The sequence below is a fragment of the Cyrtonyx montezumae genome, unplaced genomic scaffold (assembly GCF_038088225.1).
Source record: "Cyrtonyx montezumae isolate F1298 unplaced genomic scaffold, pur_monq_1.0 scaffold_24, whole genome shotgun sequence".
In the NCBI taxonomy this organism is placed as follows: Eukaryota; Metazoa; Chordata; class Aves; order Galliformes; family Odontophoridae; genus Cyrtonyx; species Cyrtonyx montezumae.
The window spans coordinates 2,905,462-2,913,110 of NW_027071981.1; the positions used below are offsets into that span (position 1 = coordinate 2,905,462).

Genomic DNA, 7,649 nt, shown 5'->3' on the forward strand with positions numbered 1-7,649 from the left:
TTGGTCACGTGACCAGGGCTAGCGGTGCCTGTGTTCCCTTCGTATGGCAGTTGGGGCAGAGGGAGCGGCTCACGTGTTCATATGTACTTAGCTGGGCAACGTGGCCAAAGGAAGAAACCCCTCACACACCTGCAGGAGCACGGGGTGCCCAAGGCCACTGCTCCAAATCTCCTGTGTAGCCTTCGCTTTGTCCTGCTAATCATTTCCTCTAGTATAAACGAGATCCCCAGTGTGACTCTGAAAGGTAAAGATAAGGATAAACCACGCCAAGCACAGTGAGCGTACTCTTGCAATTTCAGTTTTACTTGCATCATTCCAAATCATCCACACCACTCCAATTAAAAGCTGGTCATATGAGAGGCCCTGACACTTCACATCTCAACAGATTCCACTAGCTGAACGAATGTTAAAACCTCAAGCTAGACAAATGAGTGCATCACCCTCTCCCCTCCCTTCCCCTCTTTATTTGCTAAAACCTGTCCCCAGACCAGGAATGCTGACCGCAGCTGGAGCTGAGATTCCACTAAAAAGCACAGGAACTTCTGCCCACAAAGGTCAGTGGTAATAAACACTTTTGATGCTTGGGAATTCTTCTCTCTAAAGGAGACACAAAGAGCAGCATAGCGTTAGGTTTATTTATAAAAATTTTAATTAAAGAAAACAATGTCTACAATCCATAGGGACACCAGACTTCAAATATCAGTGCCTGAAGTTGTGCCAGTCTCAGTTTCAGTCCTTACAAGAGAAATTAATTTGCAACCACTCCAGTCTTCACATTCATACTGTTTGGTGTGCAGAGCACATGCCATCAGCCTTCGTTCTCCCATTCAGTCTTAGGCATTATGTCGTGTTTGGCCCCTTTTTATGCTAATAGGGCAAGAAATATTCCAGCTAAGAGTTTAAAAAAAGCACAAAAGGGGGGGAAAAAAAAATCAGTGATAGTACCTGAAACTTCTTTGCTTGAGAGATCCCACAAAACCTATCTTAAGGTATCACTATTTGCAGAAAGCTCACACTAAAATAAGCTATCGTTTTACTTTCTTTCCCTCACCCCACTGGCAATCCAACACTTCTCTCATATGCCAACGTGCACTTAACCTCATTTTTGTGACAGCTTCTGTCCACAGATGATCTATACACAGCTCAGGAACAATTGGTTCAGTTTCTGTTACAAGCAAGGAATCACTGCAAGTGCTCTCTGGAGAATGGGTAATACTGGGTATTACTGGGTAATACTGGGTATATGCTGGTAAGAATGGGTAATACTGGGTATATACTGGTAAAATGGGTCCCAACCTGTTCTCTCTAAATATGGCCTTCCTTATCCAAAAACACTCCTGAGACTCAAAAGACCTGGAGACAGTCCCCAGCTTCACTACAGACTGGCTGTATGAGAATAGAACAACCTTTTTGTCTTTTGCACACTCATTATTCCCTCTGTGCCACAAAGATTATAGCCAACAGCAACAAGCCCACTAATGTCACAAGAGCATTTGAAAGAGTGCTTTCAGATGCTGTGAGAGAGAAGGCATGATACAGCTTGGATTTGTAAGGAGGAGCAGCGGCAACTTGTGCCCCCACAGTCTCTCCAGCAGAAATGGAGTAAAGGCAGAAACATCTGCTGCATTCACGCTCCCTATGTCCTCTGATAGTCAGCCAAGCTCATTAAGCATTGCTTAGCAGAGGTCTGAGTGACAATCTGAGCAATGTCTTTTCATGCTACCAATCCTTGCTGAGGAGTTCCCTGATTTGCAAGAAATTGGGAATACCTTGTCTCAACCCCAGAACACTCTCAATAGAAAAGCCAGAAGGCGAGTTAGGCAGTGGGAGCAAAATCCTTAGATTTTTAAAATGGTACTGCGTGAGCAAGATGATGTGACAGTAAAAATGTCAAGTGTTTTAAATCCTGCATCATTTCTGCCTGGAAATGAAGAAGACAAGCTATCTCATAATTGCTTGCAAGAAGTTGAACAATTGATTCCAGACAGACAGATCTAAATGATAGCCCTCTGGAAAGTCCTGGCTGGGAGCTATTCACTGATGGAATCAGCTTTGTTGTTAAGGGGGAGCAGAATGCTGGACATGCAATATAACTGTTGAAGGAGATATCTTAAATATTAAGGCTCCTGTTTATATGAAAAAGAAGGTAACTTAGCAGAACTATTAAGTAGTACTAAAACTACTGAAGGATAGCAGGTAACACCTCATGAATAGTGTGTAGTTACCCCTCCAACTGTGAAAGAAATAGTGGAAAGAGCATGCAAGAGTACTCATGCAAATTTATATGTACTAGATACTGTATTGGAGCAGTGCAAACATATGTGTTAGGAAGCAACATTATTATTAGTTGCCAAAATGTTGTTCAAATAAAAGTGACCTGCCTTAAAAGTTATCCTAAAGTGCAGAGGAGAGCCCCTTCAGGAGAGGTAAAAAAGAAAAGGTTTTGTACCTGGGGGATATTGGCAGATTGATTTTTCTGAATTATGGCAGTGTAATGGATTTAAATGTTTGTTGACGTTGGTTGGCACCTTTTCTGGGTTGCCTGAGGCATTCCCGTGCCAAACTGACAGAGCAAGAAAAGTAGTCAATTTTTTTTACTGCAATAAATAATTCCAAGATTTGATATTCAGAAGAACTCTCATCAGAGGAGCTCATTTTATTGCAAAAACAATGCAAGGAGTATCTAGGTTCCTGCAAATGATATGAGACTCACAGACTCCATGGAGACAGCAGTCAAGTGGTCAGATAGAAAGAATCAAATATTACAAAGGCAATTTTATGTCAAGAAACACATTTGAAACGAGTTGGCATTGTTGAGAGTTCAGATTTGTGTTGTGGAAGGAGCTAGTCCTTCTGAAATCTTACACAGAAAACAATAATGCTATAAATTTTGACAGCAAAAAGCAACCAGATGCACGTAACTGGTGGTCGAATACTTACTGAATATATCTTTTCTTTGATAGAGTTTTTTTTTCTTCTCAGGTATGTGCAGTTAGAAACTCCTGGATATGCCCATGCATTCCTTCAAACCATGGGACCACGTGTATCTCCTAGCTTGGATAGATGAATCTCTGGTTGAGAAGTGAAAAGAACCGTATCTGATACTCCTAGTAACATGCTGCAGTAAAAGGTAAAGGGGATTGAGTCCTGGATTCATCATGAACAAAAACAGGTCCACGTGAGAGTGGAGAGGTGAATAAGTCGACTCCCTAAGGCTAAAAATCAAGAGAAATACACAAATATATTGTTGGTAAAGTTAGCCTCTGCCTGTTCACGTGTCATATTACAGCATATATCTAAGTGTTGCTTGAAATTAGCGAACAAAACCTCAGGGAAGATGAGATGAATCTAAACTGTACTGTTAGATACGTCTCAAAGGGGGGAACTGTTGTGAGTCAAGTAGGAATTAGTCTTTGTATAAGTCTTTGCATGGGTACCATCAAATTTAGCAAAGACATTGTTTTGTCTAGGACTGGGTGACTATCCTTGGAAGTGTCGAAAGTCTTTAAGCAAAGGAGGTCTGCGAGCACTGAGCATTCACATGCAGGCTGAAGGCTGAGGTATTTCTGTCCTAGCCCCAAGGATGAATATCCCTGTAGCCTACATGCTGTGGCTGCCTAAGTTAGCTTTTGCTCCTCACAGCATACGCTATTTCAAGTGCTTTTCTGTTGTCCCCTCTGCCCTCAATAGGACTTTTAGTCTTCCCCCTAGGAAGTGTGTGTTTTGCAGCTCTTACATTTCCCTTGGCCTGAGAGAACAGCCAAGGGACTGCTCCCCAATTTGTTGAAGGCTGCAATGAAATCCATTCCTATTGCCAGGCCTCTCTGGTTTTGGTTAACTATGTTAACTTTTGCACTGGCTCTCGAGCATCTTTTTGCTTCAGCTTCTTAAACCTTGCTGAGTGTGGAGCTCATTCACATGTAAAGTTTCTAACCTGTCTGAGGAGCACCACAGGTTTGTGATAGGGCAGCTGGGAGTGCTCCAGCCCTCCCAGTTGCATTTCTCACTACCAGCACTAGGTGTCGGACTATTAGAATGGTTTTTCCGAGAAGACCGGACAGATTTTGACAAAGGAGCACCGCACTAATGTGTTTTTCTCTAGAATCAAGTGCCATCCATCCATGTGTAACCATCTGCTTAGCTCCCAAGTGTCTGCTGCTCTCACTTAGGAGGTCAGCACCGTGCTGTTCATCTGCCCATCCTGCGGGCGCAGCTGTCAGTGTCTGGATGTGCCTGCAGGGAAGCCAGCTCCTCCTGTGGTATTTTCAGCCATTTGGACATTGCACTGTGAGCTCCTCTCTTCACCTCTCACCCTTACAATCACACCCCTAAACAACAGGGTGTTGCTGACTGTAGGTCACAATTACTAATCCTCACCATATCACCACTGCTGCAAAGGCATACTTTTCCCATTCCCATCAAGGTAGCATATCAGAAAACACTTTTTCTTTTCCTTTCTTCAAAAAAGGGAGAAGCAGTGCCTTGAAAACGTTTGGTGTCTGTAGCATGTGTTCTGGGGAATCCTCACTTAAAGTCAATACGTCAGGGCATTATCGTTTTCTCAGAAATAAGAAGCAGCCTGCTGGGGAAAGCCAGAATTGGGAGAAGTTAGAGTTCACCAAGCTGCAGAGTACTTTCAAAATGTATTGCAGTTTCTGGTAGAAAGACAGCTGGAAGAAATAGTGGCCAGGGACCGAATTTCTGTATGAAGACAAATGGAAGTACAGGATGGTGCAATGCAAGGAGCAATTATGTGGGTAAGAAAGGATGCCCAGAGTTCAAAAGTAAGGAAGTTTTAGCCAGTGTCCAACCTTGGGAGATGGCTTTTTGCTTTTGTGAAATAATCTCCAGAACAGGAGAAATTGGCCTAGGAAGAAACAGCTGAGCCAAGAGACAGAATGGGACAAGTGAGAGATGTAGCGTGTACAATGTGTCCAAAGGGTGCAGAGCAAGATAAAAGGTATTCTGGTACTCCACAAAAGGCTTGCTTTTCTCTGCAACTTGTTTGAGAGCTGTATCCTGTGGCCAGGATGCAACATTTAACACATTAAAGACATCTACCTGCCTTGAGCTAACATGTTCCTGAAGGAGTTTGATATTTAAAAGAACAAGAATAGGAAGAAAATCACATACAAACAGAAAGCAGAAATACAGAGGCTTAACAAAATGGAAATGAAAATGGGAATACAGAAATAGCCAAGGGGAAAACATGTCAGCGGATCACATCCTGCATCCTGATTGCAGTGCCATTTCTGCTAAATGAAATATTTGGTGTGTTTTGCATTGACTCCCAGGTCTCCAGAAAGTCTATGAAGAAACGATGTCACTGCTCTGAAGCAAAACTGAAAATAAAGCCAAGGGTCCAACGTGAGCTCCAGCCTGGCACCACAGCTCTGGCAGCACCAAGACCACTTGCTGACGTGTTGCTGAGACAAAGCCTGCAGAGCTGCTGATGCTATCAGAAGGGGATTATAACTTCTTGTGAAGGCAGGAGAAATCTGCCACGATAGAGATCTTTGTGCTCCCAAACAGGACTCAGCATGTGTGTGTGTGCTTAGGTAGGACTCGGAGGGCACTGGCCCTTCCTCAGTGTCGACGTCTGAAGGGTGGGTAGGCAGGACAACCTTTGTGCTGGAAAGCCATTAAAGTGTGAGTCAGGAACTTCTGATACCTGTGCAGTGCTGCAGACGCTCACTCTGCATCCTTCAGCCTGGGAGCGGTGAGTGCTCCCTCCAGTGTGGTCTGTGCTGAGCCATGGAAAGCTGAAAGCACGACTGGTTGGGCTGGTTTGGGATGCTGGTGCTTGGGCAAACAGCCTTTGTTTCCCTCTCTTAAGGTCTGTCCCCCACTGATTAAAGATTATCACCTCATTTCAGTCCTCCTGACATCAGTTTTTTGGGGGAGGCTGTAAGATATTTCCTGCCAAATCCTGGCTGATGCCCAGCCACTGGGCAGCAGGAGCAGGCCATATCTTATGGCTGCAGCCAACCGTGTACTTTGGGACTGTAATATACATCCTATTTGCAACTCAGTGTTGAGTTTCCCATTGAAAAGATGAGGGAGGAAATGAAACCAGTGCCAACATCAAGCTCTCAGGAACAAGTAGATGCACAAATTTATCCATGTGTGGAGTTGGGCAGGGGTGTGAGGACCTGATAGCCAGGCTTCCCTCGGGAAGGAGAGAACTTGCTATGTTTGCTGTGTTGAATGCTAAAGACCAGTGCTGAGGAGGAGATGGTGGTGCACTGGGCGAGATGTAAGCTGTGTGCTACCTACCTGAGGGCAGACAAAGCGGTCAGGCTCTGTCCCAAGCATAAAACCATATAATCACAGAATGGCTTGGGTTGGATCCCCTTAAAGATCACCTAACTCCAACCCTCCCTGCCTGGGGCTGGCTGCCACCCGTGACACTGGGCACTAGAAATGTGACTATCTCATGCTGGCTGCTTCCAGAGCTTTCCTCTCATCATCTGGGGGTGAGTCCCTCTGGTTTGTCCTCCCCACATGTCTTCCTCCCCTCTGTGCCCCAGCCTTTTCTTCACCTTGTGCTGTGCCCAAAAGAACTGTGACGAACCCTGCTGAGTTGGGGACTGAAGTATACCAGCTCTGAGCAGAAACACAGCTACTACAGCAAAATGACCCAAATTAAGGGATTATAAGTAGCTACTCAAATCCTCTTTCTGTATCCACGCTGTGTTTTTGGTTTTTTTTTCTTCCTCTATCTTAAAAATCGCTCCTGCTTCCTTGCCCCATGGTAGCAGGGTCGACTACTTGCTTCCATCCTGATGCAAAAGGCTTTTTCCACTCCAGTCCATCAAGGCCAGAGCTTCTTTGAGTACTTTGTTCCCAAAAACAAGCAGAGCCAGCAGCAATGGGGAACGGAGCCAGATGAAAGTGTGCCCATGCAACAAAGGCTGACCCTGAACGACCGGTTCGTGCTGTGATACCAGAGAGGAACGGGCTAAATACATGCTCCCAGGCCCTTGGGTGACAGTGGGTGCCTGCTGCACGCACACCAAAGCCTGCACAGAAGGCAGGCACCCTCATGCATGGCTGGAGATGCCATGCCTTCCTGCAGCAGCTTCCATACGTTTTGCTTCTCCCCTTTAACCCAGGCCTCCAGCATCACACGCGCCCTTCCATAACTGCTGATCACTTCAAGATGTCAGGAGCTGCTCTGGAGCACAAGAGGCAGCGAGGGGGGAATTCAATCCCTGTCACCAGGGCCTGGGAGCACACAGTGAATAAGCAGCTTTGCAACTCAAAGCCGTCTGGAAGTGATTTACGTTTTTTTTTTTTTCCCCCCCACTGAATTTCAGACATTTTTTTCTTCCCAACTGAACAACAAAAAAAAAAAGAGGTTTCAGACAGGATTTCATATGGTTCTTTCTAACCGAGGAAGGCACGGCCCTTCCCAGCTCCCATTAGGGGTTAGGCACAAGGAGAAAGAAGTCGTTTCGCTGGCTCTCTTCGCATCCCGCTCCCATGGGGTGCTGAGCGTAACCAGTGCCGTCAGCAGAGCCCACCCCAAAGCTGCACTTGTTGCGGTAGCGTTAGGCAGCAAGCTTTGAGCACACAAACACACGGAGCTCAGGCAGGCCGCCAGCTCCCAAAGCCCAACCCCTTGCCGTCGGGCTGCTCCGAAAGCC

General features: G+C 45.5%; 1 protein-coding gene across 1 annotated transcript in view; it reads right to left on the reverse strand.

Annotated features, from left to right (window-relative positions):
• ANAPC1 (anaphase promoting complex subunit 1) overlaps positions 1–7,649 on the reverse strand; it is a 274,849-nt gene that overhangs the window by 59,702 nt on the left and 207,498 nt on the right. The window lies entirely within an intron of this gene.